Here is an 18,116-nt window from a genome sequence, read left to right as displayed (position 1 = left end):
GGTAATGACTTTTCATGCCTGAGCCCTTCTTCAAGGTATGGAAAAAGCAGGCAGCATCTGAATAAACGAAATGGTAGGGGATGAGTAAAGACCAAGAAACAAAAGTGCTAATTAGATATGGAGAAAGGAAAGGTGAGAATTGATTGTGGGAAGGGGATGGTGGGGGGGGGGGGGAGTGTTTGGCTCTGGTAAAAGAGGTAGAAGGGAAAGGAAAGGGAGACAGAGCTACAGAAAAGAAAACATAGGGTGGGGGGCGGGGGGAAGAGGTGGGGTTGTGGCTAACAGAAACCTTCTCACTCAAGTGCACACAGAACTGTACTTGAAGGATAGAGTGGGAATATGGCTACATGCAGAGAACCCATCCCTTTCTCCTTCTCATGTTCCAGTCAGTTGCTTTATTCAGAAGATCCTCTGCTCCATGGTGCATTAGAAGTCCATTGGAACAATCACCAATTCACCACTGAACATAATGGTGAAACAGAAACGGTCTACTTGAAAATGTTTGTTGAAATGAAATTTGCAGAGCAAATGACTCCTTCATTCACCTGAGAACTTAAAGTATTGTGGATGAACTTATTTGATGGCAAAATTGAAATTCTGCAGTATATTCCAGATATTAAACCATAAATCATTGTTCATTTCAACAAACAATTCAAGCTGTTGTGGAATGTTAATGATAAGTGAATGTGAATGTACCAATCAGTGGTAATTCTGCCTTGTCTGCAGAAAAAAGAATCTCAGGGTTGTATGTGATGTCATATGTACTCTGACAATAAATCTGAAATCTGATCTGAAATTGGAAATCTGAAAACTGAATGTCCTGGGTTTATGAACATGTCAATGTTTAAAACAAGGAAAAGCTGATGCCTTCAGAGGAAATATACCAAATTGTGTAATCTATTCCCTTATACCTAATATATACATATATATAGATAGATAGCACTCTCATCTGCCAAAACAATGGCAATAGCGTACATTTCTCATCAATAACTGTGAGAACAAATTGAGCTACTGCCTCTTTATTGGTGTGCAAGAGAGTTATTGTTGGCTTGATTATAGATTGTTTTTATTTGTTTAATGATTTTCAACAAATGTACATTTGGTTTTTTTTTTGCAAAGGTTTCTCTCCAATGAGAAGGCAAAATTGATTTGTGGAAGATTTTTTTCTTTGACTGAAGAGATGACTTAGATAAATGCCGGTAAGGTACAAGAATACTGTATCTTCTGACCTAAGTTTCAGAAGAAGGTTCTTAAAGTATTTTAAGTTCTTTAAGGTTCTTAAAGTATAGTGATAATCAACCAACATTTAAATGAAAGTTAACATGATCACACGAGCTCAGATTCATCAAAGTAGTGGTTTTGAATAACAAATCATGCCTAAAAGCAAAACAGAGAACATTGAAATCTATAGCGCAGTACAGGCTCTTTGACCCAGACTGTTGTGCCAACATAATAACCTATTCTGTCAGCTGCATAACCCACTATTTTTCTCTGTTCCATGTACTTATCTTAAAAATAGGATAGTCTCTTAAACTATTGAACCTGTTTCCACCACCATTGGCGGCAAGACATTCCATGTACCCACCAATCTCTGTGTGAAGAATTTACCTCTTACACTCCCTCTCCTCACCCTTACTCCCAAGCACCTTAAAAATATGTCACCTGGTGATAGCCATTTCAGCGCTGGGGAAAAAGCCTCTGGCCTGCCACACAATCAGTGCCTCTCTTCATATTGTATACCTCTATCAGTTCACCCCTCATTCCCTGTTGCTGCAAGGGAAAAAGTAAGGGATGTGCTCAAATCCAGGCAACATCCTTATTAATCACCTCTGCACCCTCTCTGCAGCATCCACATCTTTCCTATAATTAGGTGCCCAGAACTAAACACAATTTTACAAGTGGGGTCTAACCAAGGTCTTACATAGTTGAAATATTATCTCACTCCTTCTGAACAACAATATTGACCTGCGCTGCAGCTTTGAGTATCCTATGGACACGAACCCCAAGGTCCCTCTGTTCATCCACACTGGTCAGAGTCCCCCCATTAACATTGCATTCTTCCTTCATATTTGACATTGATATGAGCAATCTCGAACTTTTTTGGGTTAAACTCCATCTTCCATTTCTCAGCCCAGCTCTGCATCCTATCAATGAAGCTTCGTAATCACTGGCAACTCTCAAAATCACCCACTTTTTGTGTCATCCACAAACTTACTAACCCACCCTTCCACTTATTCAGGTAATTTATAAAAATTACAAAGAGGAAGGGGAGATCCCTGTGGAACCTCACTGTCACCAAACTCCATGCAGAAAATTAACCACGTATAACCACCCTCTGCCTTCTCTGGGCAAGCTAATCCTGTATATTGGGAATTAAACCTGGATCTGCTGAAACCAGCTGTAATGCATTGATATGTTACACTGAAATTTTATGTGCTGTGTATTTGATGTTTGTTGCACAGAAGATCTGCTGTACAATTCAAATTGCCCAATTTTAATTAAATGCATTGCTATAAGTTTCAAAATGACTTAGCCAATTCAAAGCAGCCTCCCAAACAGTGTTCTATCACTGAAATCAAGTGTGGTTATGTTAAGTTTCTTTTCAATATACAGTGCCTTTTTAAAGCAATGTCTCATCCAATTTATGCTTTTTGTCTTCCCATTAATTATTGAAAAAATAATATTCATAAAAGTTGTTTTCTGCTTAAAAATTAGATTATTTCTGGCATTGGCTTTTTCTCCAGTGGTTATTAACTAAGGAGAGTTGAGACTTTCAATGAAATAAACATATCCATTGTGAATGTCTAATCCAGTTAGATTGATTCTCATCAACTGCATGAGGGAATTGTGAAATATTGAACAAACGCACATTGATGGAATGAGAAGGTGATTCAAAGAATGACAGTGAAACTATAAAATTCACACAACAGTATTTCCACTATAATCTGAGAAAGCCCAGTTATAAAATATTTTAAATCTAGCAATACATTTAGTTGCAGTACCAACATTCTTGGGCAAAACCTTGGGAAAATTTATCCTAGGATTTGTACTGACAGATGTGACAGATTATGTTGTGTTTATATTGTATATAGATATGTTTTTGGGAGATAAATTGAGGCAGGTTTTTTTTAGTGTAGGTCACATACAAACACTTCAAAACAGATCTCATTTAAAATACTGGAGCTCTGCTCAAGCCAGACAGGGCGGCTCCTGCGGGCCTTTGCCAAAGCTTTGGGGAGTGCCCAAGAGACTTCACTAATGGATTATTGTTTTGAAAAGCAACAGATGAAAGAGATCGGAGAAGTAGTTTGGAGCCACAGGCTGGCTGGAGTGCAGCTTGCTGTTCTAAGGGGGTCATGTGATTTATGCAAGCAGAGACAGTCAAATACGGCTTTTTTCTGAGAGAGGGAGAGAGAGAGAGAGAGATAATTCAGTTCTTGAGTTCTACAGTTCAGCAGCAACAGCTGGGACTGGAACAGGACAAGCTGACAAGCTTGTGGAAAACCCCATTTGGAAGATGGGTTATGAGTGCTTAGTTCAGCCAGTTCAAAGCTCTTGTGATCCATACAAGTGAAGATGGCTGTCTGTGTGGTGTTTCACCTGAGATAAGGGAAACCGAAAAGTAACTCTGTGGTGACCTGAAAGAAGGAGGTTATCATATGCAAAACCCTGATGGGGCAAGTTTCTTTGGCAATATACTGAAATGGCTGATTAAAAGGGATCAGTCTGTGTCCAGAAATAACAAATCTCTCTCTGAAAACTGGTAAGAACCTTCCTGAGCGGTAACCATTTACCTTTCAAGCACCAAAGCCTGGTGAAATTCATAAATGTTAAATTCTGTGCACAGTATAAGAAATGATTGCAATCATTAAACTTGGAGGTATGAGAAGTGAGATTGGACTGTGAATCAAAGAACTTTTCTGAACTTACATGCATATTACAAACACGTTCGCTAAGAATTAGAAGGGGGTTAAGTTAGGTTAGTTCAATTTATAGTGATAAGTTAAAGTGTGATCCTGTTTTCATGTTTAAAGATAGTTAAAAGCAAATTTTGTTTAAGTAACCATTTGTCTTGGTGAATATCTATTACTGCTTGGTTTTGGGGTCCTCTGGGCTTGTAACACAGAACTCACAGAAAAATTAGTGTGAATTTGCAATTCAGTTTAATGCCACGTTAAAAAAGGACTGCTTTTGTTTCCTGATAAGCATCTCATTGTCACCCTGATTGATACTAAACTATGAGGAAAACGGGGGGGGGGGGGGGGGGGGAGTTATAATGCACTTGGTATCCTTTCAGTTTGAATATTTCAGGTGAAAAAACAGAGTTTTCATGAGTTACTTATCCAGAAACTATAAAATGAACACCTGTAAGGTGGAAATGATCATTGTAAAATGACAGTTAATCCAGCCAGAACGTACAACAGGTTAATTAGAAATATAATTATATCACTAACTACTGACCTAAAAAATAATCAAAAGTGTGGTAAAGGTGGGTCATGGACAGACATCGAGTGACGCTTGTACTGTACAAGTCACTGTACATTAATTCTTTGTCTGCATTTTAACTTGGCAATAATTTCAAGAAAAGGAATCTTTAAATGTAAGTCAAAAAAGAGAAGGAAAATTAAATAAAACTTCTTATAGTTTGACTGTTTTGGACTTTCCAGAGCATTAGTAAATAGTACATAACCCATTTTAACCCATTTTTATTTCTAGCTGTTATTGCTATTCTCAAAATCACTGGTTCTCTCTACAATTGGTTCAAGTTACAGAAATCTACTGCGACAGGCGGAGAGGACATTTTCCTGAATTCAGACTATGGACATATTTGATCAAAGGGACTGGACAATCAATGTCAGTACCATCCCAGGATGTTTGATGCATTAGAAGACGTTCTTAGCGAACCTGAAAGAATTAGCAAGGGGCATGCAAATCAGGAAAAGCTGCTGAATGATAGAGGAGGGAAGAGGAGGAAAGGGAGAAGGATTCCTATCACGAGGACACTTCTTAAATGGTGATCAAGATGCAAGTCTCTGATTAGAAAATGAAGAAGCCGTTGCTTGCTGAAGATGACCTCATTAAAATCTACAAATGCCAGCTGAAAGCAGGGCAAGGACCATAGTGTCAATTCCAAAACTAGGTATCTGTGCCTCTGGCTCTTTCCAGACTGGAAGTGAGATATTTTCAGCATATTTATTATTTGCTTGATTGAAGACATTATTTCTATTAAAAACAATTACAATTCATTTCATTTGCCAGACACCACCAGTCAGAGAGTGAAAGCTACTTTAATTGGGTTGTAGGCTTATTCAAATAGCATGTAAGTATTTCCAGCATTTTTTTTTCATATCTGATTTCCAGATCTGTATTATTTTTTTAAAATTTTCATTGACCTAACATGATACAGTCATTTTGGCCACAGGCAATGCTGGTAATGGTGCTCCCAATGAAAATAAATGCTGGAGGAACTCAGCTGGTATACCTTGAAGAAGGGCTCAGGCTTGAAACATCAGTAATATATCTTTACCTCCTGTGGAAGCTGCAAGACCAGCTGAGTTCCCTCAGCATTTCTGCTGACCTCTGTATTTCACTCCCAATGACGGTGATAGGTGTTAGCACTGTTCCTGCTCTATTTTATCTTGCACCTTCTGATCCTCCAGAAGGAAAGAAAGTACGTCAGTGAGTGCCATACACTGTGACATGACTGAGTAGATAGTGATCTGTGCAGTGAATGTAACGTGGGTGAGATTTGCTGCAATGATAGGATTGTGATTGTGAATATTAGTGTCCCGATTGACAGGAATTGTTGGGGAGTGAGTGGCGAATTGAGCTTTGTGTCCCCACTGTCATTTGAATGTGTGTCTGGATGCCCGCATGCCCTCCTTGGACATACCTCTTCTCTTTTCTGTCTTTTCCATTATAACTTTCAGTGCAATATCAAACTCCAGTACTTACTTTCTCCATTATTTGCAAGTTAATTCAGTACTGCCTATCATATATAATAATTGTGGAATTGATTATGCATCAAAATTCCTGAAAATCATTGTCAGTGGGACTTTGCATGGAATGGCCATTTATTTCAAACGCACTTTCAGATTATATCCACCAAAATGATTGGGAACTCCAAATTCACTGTATCTTTCATTAACTCACTGTAATTAAGTTCATTTGTCAGTGGCAAAGGAGGAAAAACCCAACACCCAACCCCAACCAACCAATTTTCCCCTGCAACCGCTGCAACCGTGTCTGCCTGTCCCGCATCGGACTTGCCAGCCACAAACGAGCCTGCAGCTGACGTGGACATTTACCCCCTCCATAAATCTTCGTCCGCGAAGCCAAGCCAAAGAAAGAAGAAGAATTAAGTTCATTGCAGCTCTTTGACTTTGTGCCTTGAAAGGTGGTAAAAGAACAGAGGTTCAGAGATATAAACCTTTAATACTGCAGGACCAGTTAATAAAATTGTTTGTGGGATCCACTGTATATTTTGAGATAATGGAAATTCAAGTGCAGTGGCCAAATTCTATCCTGTGTGATAAGACTCATGGTTGACATTTCTTATTTATCATCACAATTTAACATTTTTCTAAATTCTAAATAATATATTCCAAAATCATGAGCTGAAAATGTGTTCATTTGTTTCTGAAAAAAATTATACAGTGATATTGAAAATCAGATTAAACTGGAGTCAAGTAATTCTGTGGATCTATGAATATAAATTGAATTATTTATCTTTGCTTATAAAGATTGAAGAAGATTTGAAAAAATTGATAAATTTACCTATAACTTTAGTTGGAAGGATGAATTGTATAAAGATGAATATATTTCCAAGGATACAGTATCTTTTCCAGACTGTTCCAATTTTAATGCCTCAAAAAAAATTTCAGGAATTAAAACAAATATGAAAGGAAAATTCTTTGGAAAGATAAAATGTCAAGAGTTTCTAAGAGAAGTTAACATGGAAATACAGACTGGGAGGCTTACAGCTTCCTAATTTTAGAAATTATTACCGAGCGACACTGATGAAATACCTTGCTTCCTTTTTTGAAAATAAAAAATCAGCATGGGTTAATATAGAATTGAGTAAAATAGAAGAGAAGAAAGCAGAATAATTTTTATATAAGGGGGAATCAAAATTGTTGGTTCCTGATAAAGAGACACCATTATTAAAACATTTGCTTAATGTTTGGAATAAAATAAATTATTATATTGGTGGAGGGTATATATCACCTAAAATGCCATTGATCCAAAATCCTCTTTTAGCTTTTCCAAGAGATAATCAGTTCTTGAATATATGGTTTCATAAAGAGATTATTAATGTTGAAGATTGTTACGAGAGAGGCCAATTCATGTTATTTGAGCAATTGAGAAAAAAAATATGCTATACCACATAATACTCTTCTTTGTTTTTTTCAGTTAAGATCATATTTGAGGGACAAGCTTGGACCAACTATGTTTCTGTCAAGTTGTACTGAAGTAGAAGTTCTTATTAGGAATCTGATTGTTAAAAAATTTACTTCTTCGATATATTCATTATTACAAGCAGGAACTTCCAAATCAGGATTATGTAGATCTAGAGTCTAGACAGAGATGGGAAACAGACTTAATTATTAAGAAATGTGGGAAAATATATGTAGGGATTGTATGACTAATACTATTAATGTAAGATATAGATTAGTTCAATATAATTGTACCTTACACCACAGAAGTTGAATAGATTGAAATCAGTTTTATCAAACCAATGTTTTAGGTGTGGTGAAGATGTAGGATCATTTATACATTCAACAAAGTCCTGTCCTAATGTAAGGCCCATTTGTGAGCTTTACGTAATTTTTTGGAACAAAGTTAGAGAGATTGCTTTTCCACAAAGTCCTGAGTTTTTCTTATTAGGAAATATTGAAGGTTCAAGATCTAAATTAAAACTATCAATTCATCAAATGGAATTTGTCAAATTAGCATTAGCGGTAGCAAGGAAATGTATTGCAATTACTTGGAAATCTGATATTTTTTTGACTATGCCAAGGTGGAATGCTGAAATTCAAAGTTGTATTTCTTTAGAAAAAGAATCACATAATTTAAGGAATAAGTACCCTATGTTTTAACAAACTTGGCACCCATATACCCAAACAATGGGATTAAACGTAACAAAATCCTTATTATGCCTTGAGACCTGTGGGATTCTCCTTTGTATGTTTATATTAGATCTGGTAATTTGTACTGGATGACATCTTTCTCTGCAATCCAAAGATTTATTTTCTTTTTCTTTATTTTCTATTTATACCAATAAAGTTATTTTTTTCATTCTGTACATTGTTTCTTTGAAGGGGGTGGCTGGGTTGGGGGGGGGCTTCTTGGGGTGGGGTGAAAGCCCTCACGTATGTAATCAATTTGTTTTTTGATATCTGTATTATTATAACAATTATAGCTACTGCTTGTATGCTTTTTAAAATAAAATATTTGAATAAAAAGAGTGATTCTGTGCATATGTCTAGGTACTTTAACATCTGTGGGGAAATTAGTTTCCTTATTTTGGTGGGATTTTCAATCTGACTTTAAGTTTTCTTTATGGTTAAAACCTCCAAATGAAACCTTTGCAAACTCCTGAGGATATAGAGGTGCTGACGTGCCTTCTTCATGAAGCTATTTGTGTGTTGAGTCTAGGAAATATCCTCCGAGATAGTGACTCCCAAGAACATAAATCTTCTCACCCTCTCCATCTCTGATCCCCAATGATCACTGGATTGTACACCTGTGGTTTTTCTGAAGTCAACAATCAATTCCTTGGGTTTGGTGGCATTGGGTGCAAGGCTGTTGTTGGTGCCACGTTTTCATTCAGCCAAGTTTTCAATCTCCCTCTTGTGTGCTGACTCATCTCCCCTTTTCAGTACTGCTACTGTAGCATTGTCAGCGAATTTGTAGATAGTGTTGTTGTTGTACTGAGCCGCACAGTCAGAAGTGCATAGCGAGGAGAGTGGGGGGAAAAGAACACAACCATGTGGTGCTTCAGTACTGATGGAGATTGTGGAGGAGATGTTCTTACCAATCTTTACTGATTGTGGTTTGGAGGTGAGGAAATCCAGGATCCAATTGCCTAGTAGGCTGTTGAGTCCCAGGTCTTAGAGTATGCTAATCAATTTTGAGGAGATCATGGTGTTAAATGCCAAACTGTAGTCAATAAAGAGCATCCTCATGAATGGATTTTTGCTGTCCAGGTGTTCCAGGGCATTGTGTCAAGCCAGAGAGATGGAATCTGCCTTACTACAATAGGCAAATTGGAATGGACCCATGTTGCTGCTCAGACAGGAGCTAATATACTTCAACACCAGTCTTTCAAAACACTCATCACTGTAGATGTTGGTGCCACTGGTCAGGTTACCACACTCTTCTTGGGCACAGGTACGATTGATGCCTGTTTGAAACAGGTGGGCACCATGCCCTGCTGGAGTGAGATGTTGAAGATATCTGTAACACATTGCCAAGTGTGTCAGCACAGATTTTTAATATTCGGCTGGGTACTCCATCCAGACCAGATGATTTCCTCAGATTCACTCTCCTAGGAATAACGTCCATTTTCATTTTTCTATTAAAGTGTTAAATTATTTTGGGGTTAACGAACGAGCTATGAAATTATGGCAGGGCTCACAGAGTGTGACTAAACCCCCTAGCTGTTTATTTCTTTGCAAGCAGCTCAGTAAAACCAGTGCTGTCTGTAGTTTTACACGGCTGTTCAATTCCGTCACTGCTAACTTCACTCTTCAATGGGTGTATACCTCAGCAGGGTGTATAATATCACAAGCAGTTATTGTCATCTTAAGTCAACATGCATTTTTAAAAGGGTGATGCACTGTGGCAGCATGCCATGAGGAGTTATTTGAAATTCATTCTGTGCCCTGCTATACTGAGAAGTAGATGAATAGACAAGGGACTCTCAAGAAATGTTGTGCAGCAATGCAGTGAGGGTCATGGTATACAAATGGGAGAGCAGCTGTCCACAATGCGTATGTGTGTGCAGTTTGAGGCAGCAGGCCCTTTAGACATATGTTCAGCATGTCATGAGATAAGTTAACAGCAGAGGTCAATGCAAGAAATGTTTCTCAAAGGATAAGGATGTAATGCAGGAAGAAGTGTCTTGGTTTAATATGGGCTTCATCCTCATTCTGACTCTCACTTCATCAGGTCTTTAAGAGCCAAGTAGAAACTGCTGGAGGAAGTTGGTGAGTCGAACATCATTTGTAGAGGTAAAGGGACATTTTGAGTGGAGACCCTTTATCAGAGTCCTGTCCCTTTGTTCCCCCTAATGCTGTTCAATCCATTGAGATTTTCCAACAGTTTTTTTTGTCCCATATTACAGTATCTGATGCCTCCTGTGTCCCTGCAGGTATTTAAGACTTGTATCATGTGACCAAATAAGCTCCCAGTGCATAATGTATAATGACATGGGTGGAAATGTTTGTGGAGACTTTCAGCCTGCCTTTGAGAGAAGCAGCATGTCTCTGCAGCAGGGAAAACAATCTGCAGATGCTGGAAACCTGAAATTAAAACAGAAAATCTGGAACTACCATCAAACTGAAATGTTATCTTGATTTATCTCCCCTCAGATGTAGTGAGGTCTACTGACCATTTCCAGCAGTTTCATTTTTTTAATTATAACTGTAAGAAATGCTACTTTCGTTTAGCTGTATCTTGATAATCTTGTATCATAGCAAACTAAATTGAATATGAGGTGATGATAGAGAAAATAAAAAGCCTTATTAGATCCATGCTACTCACTGTGAAGGATTACCTGCAAACTGTTCATCAAATGATAAGACTTGGGTTCATGCCATTAATTCGTGTAATGTCAATCTAAATCCTGCTGTTCAGAGGAGGGGTTTTACTTCTTTTGTACATGTGTAAGCTTGATTGTGAGAGCAATGTGATTGTTCAGCATGGTTATAGTAAAGAGAACAAAAAAATCTGATCACAATAAGTGGGGCTGTTTTTTTTGACCTCCAATATAAAGAGCACAGGCCATCATGAGTGTTGAATTTTGCAATGAAGTTGAAGAGTATAGGACTCAATTTTTCAGGGATTTGTGAGGCCAAATGCCAGCATATCACCATGGAACCCTCAGCAACTTTGGCATTTCTGCACTCACCTTGATGGAAGTCCAGAAGTTGGCTTACTGGGCTTCAGTGGCCCTCAAGAAGCACAAAGTAAAGGAGATTTCCCACCATGTGTGTAAGGATTCTTCCCAATCTTCCTTTTATTTCAGTGGAAGAGAGTGACTCTGAGAGAATACTAGACACTTGATAATCCATATTTTTTTTAAGTTTCAGTTTTAACTTTTTAGGCATTTCATTTAACTTTTATTTTATGTTTTTGAAAAATTAAAATACTTTTGAAGATTTCTAATCTTTTTTTATTGATTTTGAACATTTGAAGATTAAATATTGACAGTTCTAGAATAGTGGGAGAGAATTGTCAAGACAATATTATAAAAATAGGGTTGTGGTTTGCCTGATTGACAGAATGATTCTTGTTTTTATAAGTGCCAGCCCCTCAGATCTCCATTTCACCTCATTATTAAGATGCAGAAGGCCCTGAGATCACATGAGACCTTCCCAATGATTTCCCCTCACTCATTTTCACTGCTCAGGTTACCTCAGGTAAATTTGTTCAGGACTCAAAGCTTTGCAAGAGCATAGGCTGATAGGGAATTCTGGTTCTATAACAGCAGAGTTCTGTTTTTCTCTCTCATATCAATCTGTAGGAAATGCTGGATTTATCAAGCTTAAAAGTCACCACCTTTTAACCACATGACAGTAAACCACACTACAACAGCTGGTGTTCATAGCCTGATGGTCACTATTGGTTAAGATAAGTATGGCACACTAATTAGAATTAGAATATCTGGGTAAAGCACAACAGGAGATGTCACAAATGGATAAAACACTATTGACTCAATCTGTTACATAGTATTACTGATTTATTCATTTCAGCTCTTTAAACTCCTAGGCATGTTTCATGATCTCAATAAACTCCACATTGTCAGCAATAAGTAGTGAAAGTTATTAGCACCAGTAATTTATCAGCCCAGCAGGGGTAAATAATAATTTAGTTACGTGACAAGAAGACAGCTTTAATGGGAGCTGTTCGACATTTCAACTATGATTTTCCTTTTAAAGCAATGTGTATAATGGTTGCCATTGTACAAATATTACTGTTGAAAGAAACCTTATGATCTATCTGCACGTTATAATGGTTTGATGCATTCTGGCACAATCGAATATTGACAAAATGCAAGAAAAGTGAAGAAAAACAAAAGTTCAGATGCAGAACTAATTTGAATTTGAGTTTAGATTACTATTGATTACTTAAAAGGCACAGTGGCACAATGCATCTCTCACTGTTCCAGGTCCTTGGATGCTGCCTTTGCAGTGCGTATATTCTGTGACTGCATGGGTTTTCTCCCACATTGATGTCTGTAACTTATTTCCCTTGCAAAAAGAATCAGTAGGGAGTTGATACACATGCGTGAGAGAGGATCTGTTGCAGGGGTACAGAGAAATAAGGAGAAAAGAAATGAATGGAGTTGCCCACCTGGGCTTGATCCTTTCCTTTTCAATATTTAGAAGGGATAGCCTGTTGTGTTGCATTACAAAGTGCAGTAAAAAGGCCAATATAATTGCTGTGTGATTTTCTCCCCAAGGAGCACAAGGAACACATTGTAAGTAAAATGCTGTTGCATCTAATATTTCCAACAACTCCCACAAATCCTAACATCATTAATTATTCAACTTTTTGTTTTTGTATCTAGTTCAAACAAAGTGAATGGCAATTGGACAAAAGATACTCAAGAATGACTATGGCCAAGATGAGTAATTGGTATTGTTATGAGCCCAGAGGACCCCAAAACCTAGCAGCAATAGAAATTCACCAAGACAAATGGTTACTTAAACAAAAGTTGCTTTTACTTATCTTTAAACATGAAAACAGGATCAAACTTTAACTTATTACTATTAACTTAACAACCTAACCTAACCCCCTTCTAATTCCAAGCGCATGTGTATGTAATGTGTGTACAAATTCAAAAAAGTTATTTGATTCACAGTCGAATTTCAATTCTCACTCCACCAAGTTCACCAGCATCGGGCAATTCTTATACTGTGCACAGAATTTAACGTTTATGAATTTCACCAGGTGTTGGTACTTGAAAGGTAAATGGTTACCACTCAGGAAGGTTCTTGTTGGTTTTCAGAGAGATTTATTGCTCGTTGGACACAAACTGATTCCTTCTGATCAGCCATTTCAGTGTCTTGCCAAAGAAATTTATATAATCTACACTATAATCCAATGGTTCTCAACTTTTTTCTTTCCACTCACATACTACTTTAAGTAATCCCTATGTCATAAGTGCTCTGTGATCAGTAAGGAATTGCTTAAGGTGGTATGTGAGTGGGAAGGAAGGGTTGAGAATCACTGCTCTAGGCCCAATTATTACCGAAATATTTTGCTTGAGAAAAATTGTCATTGGCCCATTTGGAGTTGCAGTGGTTTTCAACCTTTTTCTTTCCACCCACATACCACCTTAAGCAATCCCTTACTAATCACAGAACACTTATGACATAGGGAATACTTAAAGTGGTGTGTGAGTGCAAAGCTAAAGGTTGAGAACCACGACTATAATCTCAGGTCTATAAGTTCCCTTACTGCTGCCTCCCTCCCTTCTTAAAGAGTGGGGTGACATTTGCAATTTTCCAGTCCACTGAGACCATGCCAGAATCTGTTGATCCTGAAAGATCATTACCAATGCCTCCACAATATCTACTGCTACTCCTTTCAGAACCAGATGGTGCAAAACAGAGGGTGGCATGATTAGCATAGCGGTTAGCGCAACGCTGTTACAATGCCAGCGATGGAATACCGCACCGTCTGTAAGGAGCTTGAACATTCTCCCCGTGTCTGGATGAGTTTCCTCCTATCGTTCAAAACATACACGGGTTGTATGTCAATTGGGTGTAATTGAGCAGCATGGGCTGAAATGGCCTGCTACTGTTCTGTATGTCTAAATTAAAATAAAAATCATCTGGTCTGCAAGACCTATCCACCTTTAGACTATTCAGCTTTCTGAACATCTTCTCTCTTGAAATAGTAACTGGCACAGTCACTTCTCTTCTCTGATGCCCTTGGACACCCAGCACACTGCTAATGTCTTTCACAGTGAAGACTGATGCAAAATACTCATTTAGTTCCTCTGCCAGTATTATTTCTCCAGCTTCATTTTGTAATGGTCCTCTATCCACTCTCTTTTTATTCTTTATATACATGAAAAAACATTTTGTATTCTCTTTGATATTATTTGCTTTCATACTTCATTTTTTATACTACTATTTTTTTCTTCCTTGTATGTCCTCTCTTTTGGTTTTGACTTCCCTCGTCAGCCACAACTGTGACATTTTTCTATTTGAATATTTCCTCTTCTTTGTACCTGCATCTTCTCGTAAAAACTCCATCCATTGCTGCTCTGCCACCTTCCCATCGAGTGTCCCCTTCCAATCTAATTTGGCCAGTTCCTTTCTCATGCCATTGTAATTCCCTTCACTGAAATTCCGGCACTTGTGACTTCAGTATCTCCGTGTTAAATCTCAAATTGAACTCAATCATATGGTGATCACTAAGCTGTCTGATCACCTCTGGTCATTACACAACTCAGCCAAACCCATAGTGGGCTCTTAAATTATAGACATTCTACAATTTATCTCTCTTGACTTTCAGTCCCAACCTGGGTTCTCCAATCTACTTGCTTGTTAAAATCCCCCCATGACTACCTTAACATTGCCTTTCTGACACCTTTTCTATTTGCTTTAACCGATTCTCAGCGCACAGCTCTTCTTTTCTATATTGGTCAAGATCCACACTGCTTCCAGTTATGAATGCATGCTTTATTAACATGGTAGGGCTATGAGAAGTACATAGCACATAAAGTGAGAAAATTGCTGTGCGCCCAGCAGCCCTATTCACATGGAAGTGCACAAGTTGATTTTAGACCATACAATGTGCACTCTCGGAGTTGGCACTTTATCTCAATCAAATTACATTAAAAAACCTGCAGCAAAAACTGAAGCTTTTCCAGACTGAAAAATTACATTCATAATATTGGCATTGAAATGCAGAGCAGCACTTGACTAACTCAACTCCACTGCATTATTGCTTTGCTTTTGTGTGACCACTCCCACTTCATCTTGTGTGTTCGGAGAATTCTTTGAAGTCGTGGAGTTAAAATTCACTCATGGATTATCTGGTTGATATGCCGAGAAATGATAATTAGTCTTTTTACCCCAATGCCTAGCTTTCAGAAAATTTCCAGAAAGCATTTGATAAGGTGCCGCTTGAAGATTGTTCTGGACAATAAAAGACAATGGAGTAGGAGGTAACATATTGGCATATATGGAAGATTGGTTGCCTAACAAGAAATAGATAGCAGGCATAAATGTAAAAACACAATGCTGGAGAAACTCAGCAGGTCAAACAGTGCATTTTATACAGCAGAGAGGAAGATACATTACCAACACTGTGAACATGAACCCTTCATTAAGGTAAGACGATGAAAGGCTCTGGCTCAAAACGTTGATCCTATATCTTTATTTTTGCTATATAAAGTACAGTTTCCCCAGCATTTTTACAAGCATGGCATCTGCAGACTTTCTTGTTTTACAGCAGGCATAAATTTCTTCTTTCTTGGCTTCGCGGACGAAGATTTATGGAGGGGGTAAATATCCACGTCAGCTGCAGGCTCGTTTGTGGCTGACAAGTCCGATGCGGGACAGGCAGACATGGTTGCAGCGGTTGCAGGGGAAAATTGGTTGGTTGGGGTTGGGTGTTGGGTTTTTCCTCCTTTGCCTTTTGTCAGTGAGGCAGGCCTAAATAGATAGTTTCTGATTGACATGATGTAACAAGTTGTGTTACTTAGGGATTAGTGCTCAGGACTATGAAATGTTTGAATGACTTGGAATTAGGTACCGAAGGTGTGGTTGGTCATTTTGCTGATGTCACAAAGATAGATTGCAAAATAAGGTTTTAATGCATTGGGAATAGTTCAGAGAATGTTCATTAGACTGATGTGGAATGGATTAATTGTCTTCTGATGAAAGGTTGGACAGACTTACTGGAATTTGGAGATGTGACTGGAATGTGGATTAAAACATGAAAGTGATGTTGTACTCAGTACCCCAGGCACATAATAGATACGGTGGATGCTGAATTCTAGAGCAACAAATGTTCTGTTGCAGGAACTCAGCGGGTCGAACAGTGTCAGTAGGAGAAAAAGAAGCAGTCAGTGTTTTGGACCTGAACAAGCTAAGCCCACCAAAATGAAAGTAAAATTTGGGAGCCAATTGAGCACCTGATTGTGAAAAACATTAAATATTTTGGAAGGTTTCTTATGTTCAGAAACATGCTAATGCTGTTAGGAGCTACTAAAAATAGTCCCGTGTTAAAAATATATCAATAAATAAACAATCACTTGAAAAGCATTTAAATAAACTCAATTAATGAAAATTCCATGCACTATAGGCTTTTACAGCTAGGCTCTTACAAGTAAAAAAACTGCCTACGTGCTTTCCAAATAAGTGTATGCACCATTATCTTTGAGTCCCTCTCCTTTTCACTACATTTTGAACCAAGAACCCCAGAGCACTATTGGAAAACCTGTGTACGACCTCTCATGTTTAGCTCTCTTGGGCATGCTGTATATAGGTCATTGATGAGCTTTCATCCAGAGTTTCAGTTAATTCCATCCCCAAACCCCACCATTTCTCACAGCCACATTGTGACTCCCCTTTCAGAATTGTAGGCTACCCTCAGCTAATCACAATTCAAATTAACAATTGAGGTATAATACAAGAGTATAATGCATCTAAGTTGATGATGATACAAAATAAAACAGTGAGGAGGACATGTGGAGTTGGCAAACGATGTGGAAGAGGAGAGTGAACAAGAAGACGTAAGGAAAATTGTGAGGGAAAAGATGTATGGTAGAGGTGGTGGAAAGATTAGAAACTGATATTTTAAAACTAAAGAACTGATAAATATGTGCTCAGAGAATGTGGTCATTGATGAAATGCAGTAAATAAAATACAGATGCAACATCAGGTTAGGAAGGCAAAATTGAACATTTTTGTATGGGGCTTGGAGTTCAGGAGTGAGGAAGCCTTGTGCAATTATGCAGAGGTTTGCAAAATAACATCTGGTGTCCTGTCTTAATTTACAATTAAGAAAAGAACAATTTACCTTAAATCTAGGTCAGAGCAGATTCAATAATTTATTCTTAGAGTGGTTTTTGCAGTGAGATGACATTGTTGAAGATTGACTAAGAAGTAAAAGACAGGAGAAGACCACACATTCTTTGAGCTTGCTGCACCAGTCAGGCTAAGATTGGGCCTTGCCCACTACCTCCAACCCACTTTGTACTAAAACAAAAGTCCATCAATCTCAGTGTTCTCAAATAGAAATCTCCAAACAAGCAATTGGTCTTAAGTGTCCCCAAACTTGCACACTATTGCTCTCCTCATTTTGGATTCCTCACAAGATGCACCACCTCTTGGAGCATACTCTAACAATTTCTCTCAAATTCTTTCATTTCTCTAGGCTTCAAATGGTTTAGAGTCAGAGAGTTATACAGCATAGAAATAAGCTATTGCCAACGAAGCTTCCTCAATTTCCCTTCAAATTACAAACCCCTCAAGGCACACTTTAATATGTTGAAGAATGAGACATAGTATCAATGATTCAGAAGATTCTGAAAAGGATTGACAGGGCAGATGCTGAGTGGCTGTTTCCTGGCAAGATATTCTAGGACTGTAGGAGAGGTTATGAATTCAGACCAGTAGAAATTATTTTGGATATCTCTATGCAACTGGACAATAGATGTCCAATTGTTATGTATCCTCAAACCTGGGAATGATAAACCTTTGTTCGAAAAAGGTATTAAAGAGTTTGGGAATTGGGTTGGAGAATGGGTGAGGTTTACAAAATCAGCTGTGATATGAACTGTCAGGCAAGCTTGAAGAGCTCGTAGAATATTCCTGCTTCCAGTGTTTGGGTTCTAATTAACTATCCATGAACATGACAATTTATTT

General features: G+C 38.0%; 1 long non-coding RNA gene across 1 annotated transcript in view; it reads left to right on the top strand.

The window, feature by feature from the left end:
- The window catches only part of LOC138744897 (uncharacterized), an 84,390-nt gene that overhangs the window by 17,839 nt on the left and 48,435 nt on the right, over positions 1-18,116 (top strand). Inside the window, exon 2 of the long non-coding RNA XR_011345851.1 lies at positions 1,120-1,199. This is a non-coding gene — a long non-coding RNA (uncharacterized lncRNA). The remainder of the gene's footprint in view (positions 1-1,119; positions 1,200-18,116) is intronic.

The sequence above is a fragment of the Narcine bancroftii genome, chromosome 10 (genome assembly GCF_036971445.1).
Source record: "Narcine bancroftii isolate sNarBan1 chromosome 10, sNarBan1.hap1, whole genome shotgun sequence".
In the NCBI taxonomy this organism is placed as follows: domain Eukaryota; kingdom Metazoa; phylum Chordata; class Chondrichthyes; order Torpediniformes; family Narcinidae; genus Narcine; species Narcine bancroftii.
Note: the sequence above shows the minus strand (reverse complement) of the source record. Positions and strands in the feature narration are given on the sequence as shown.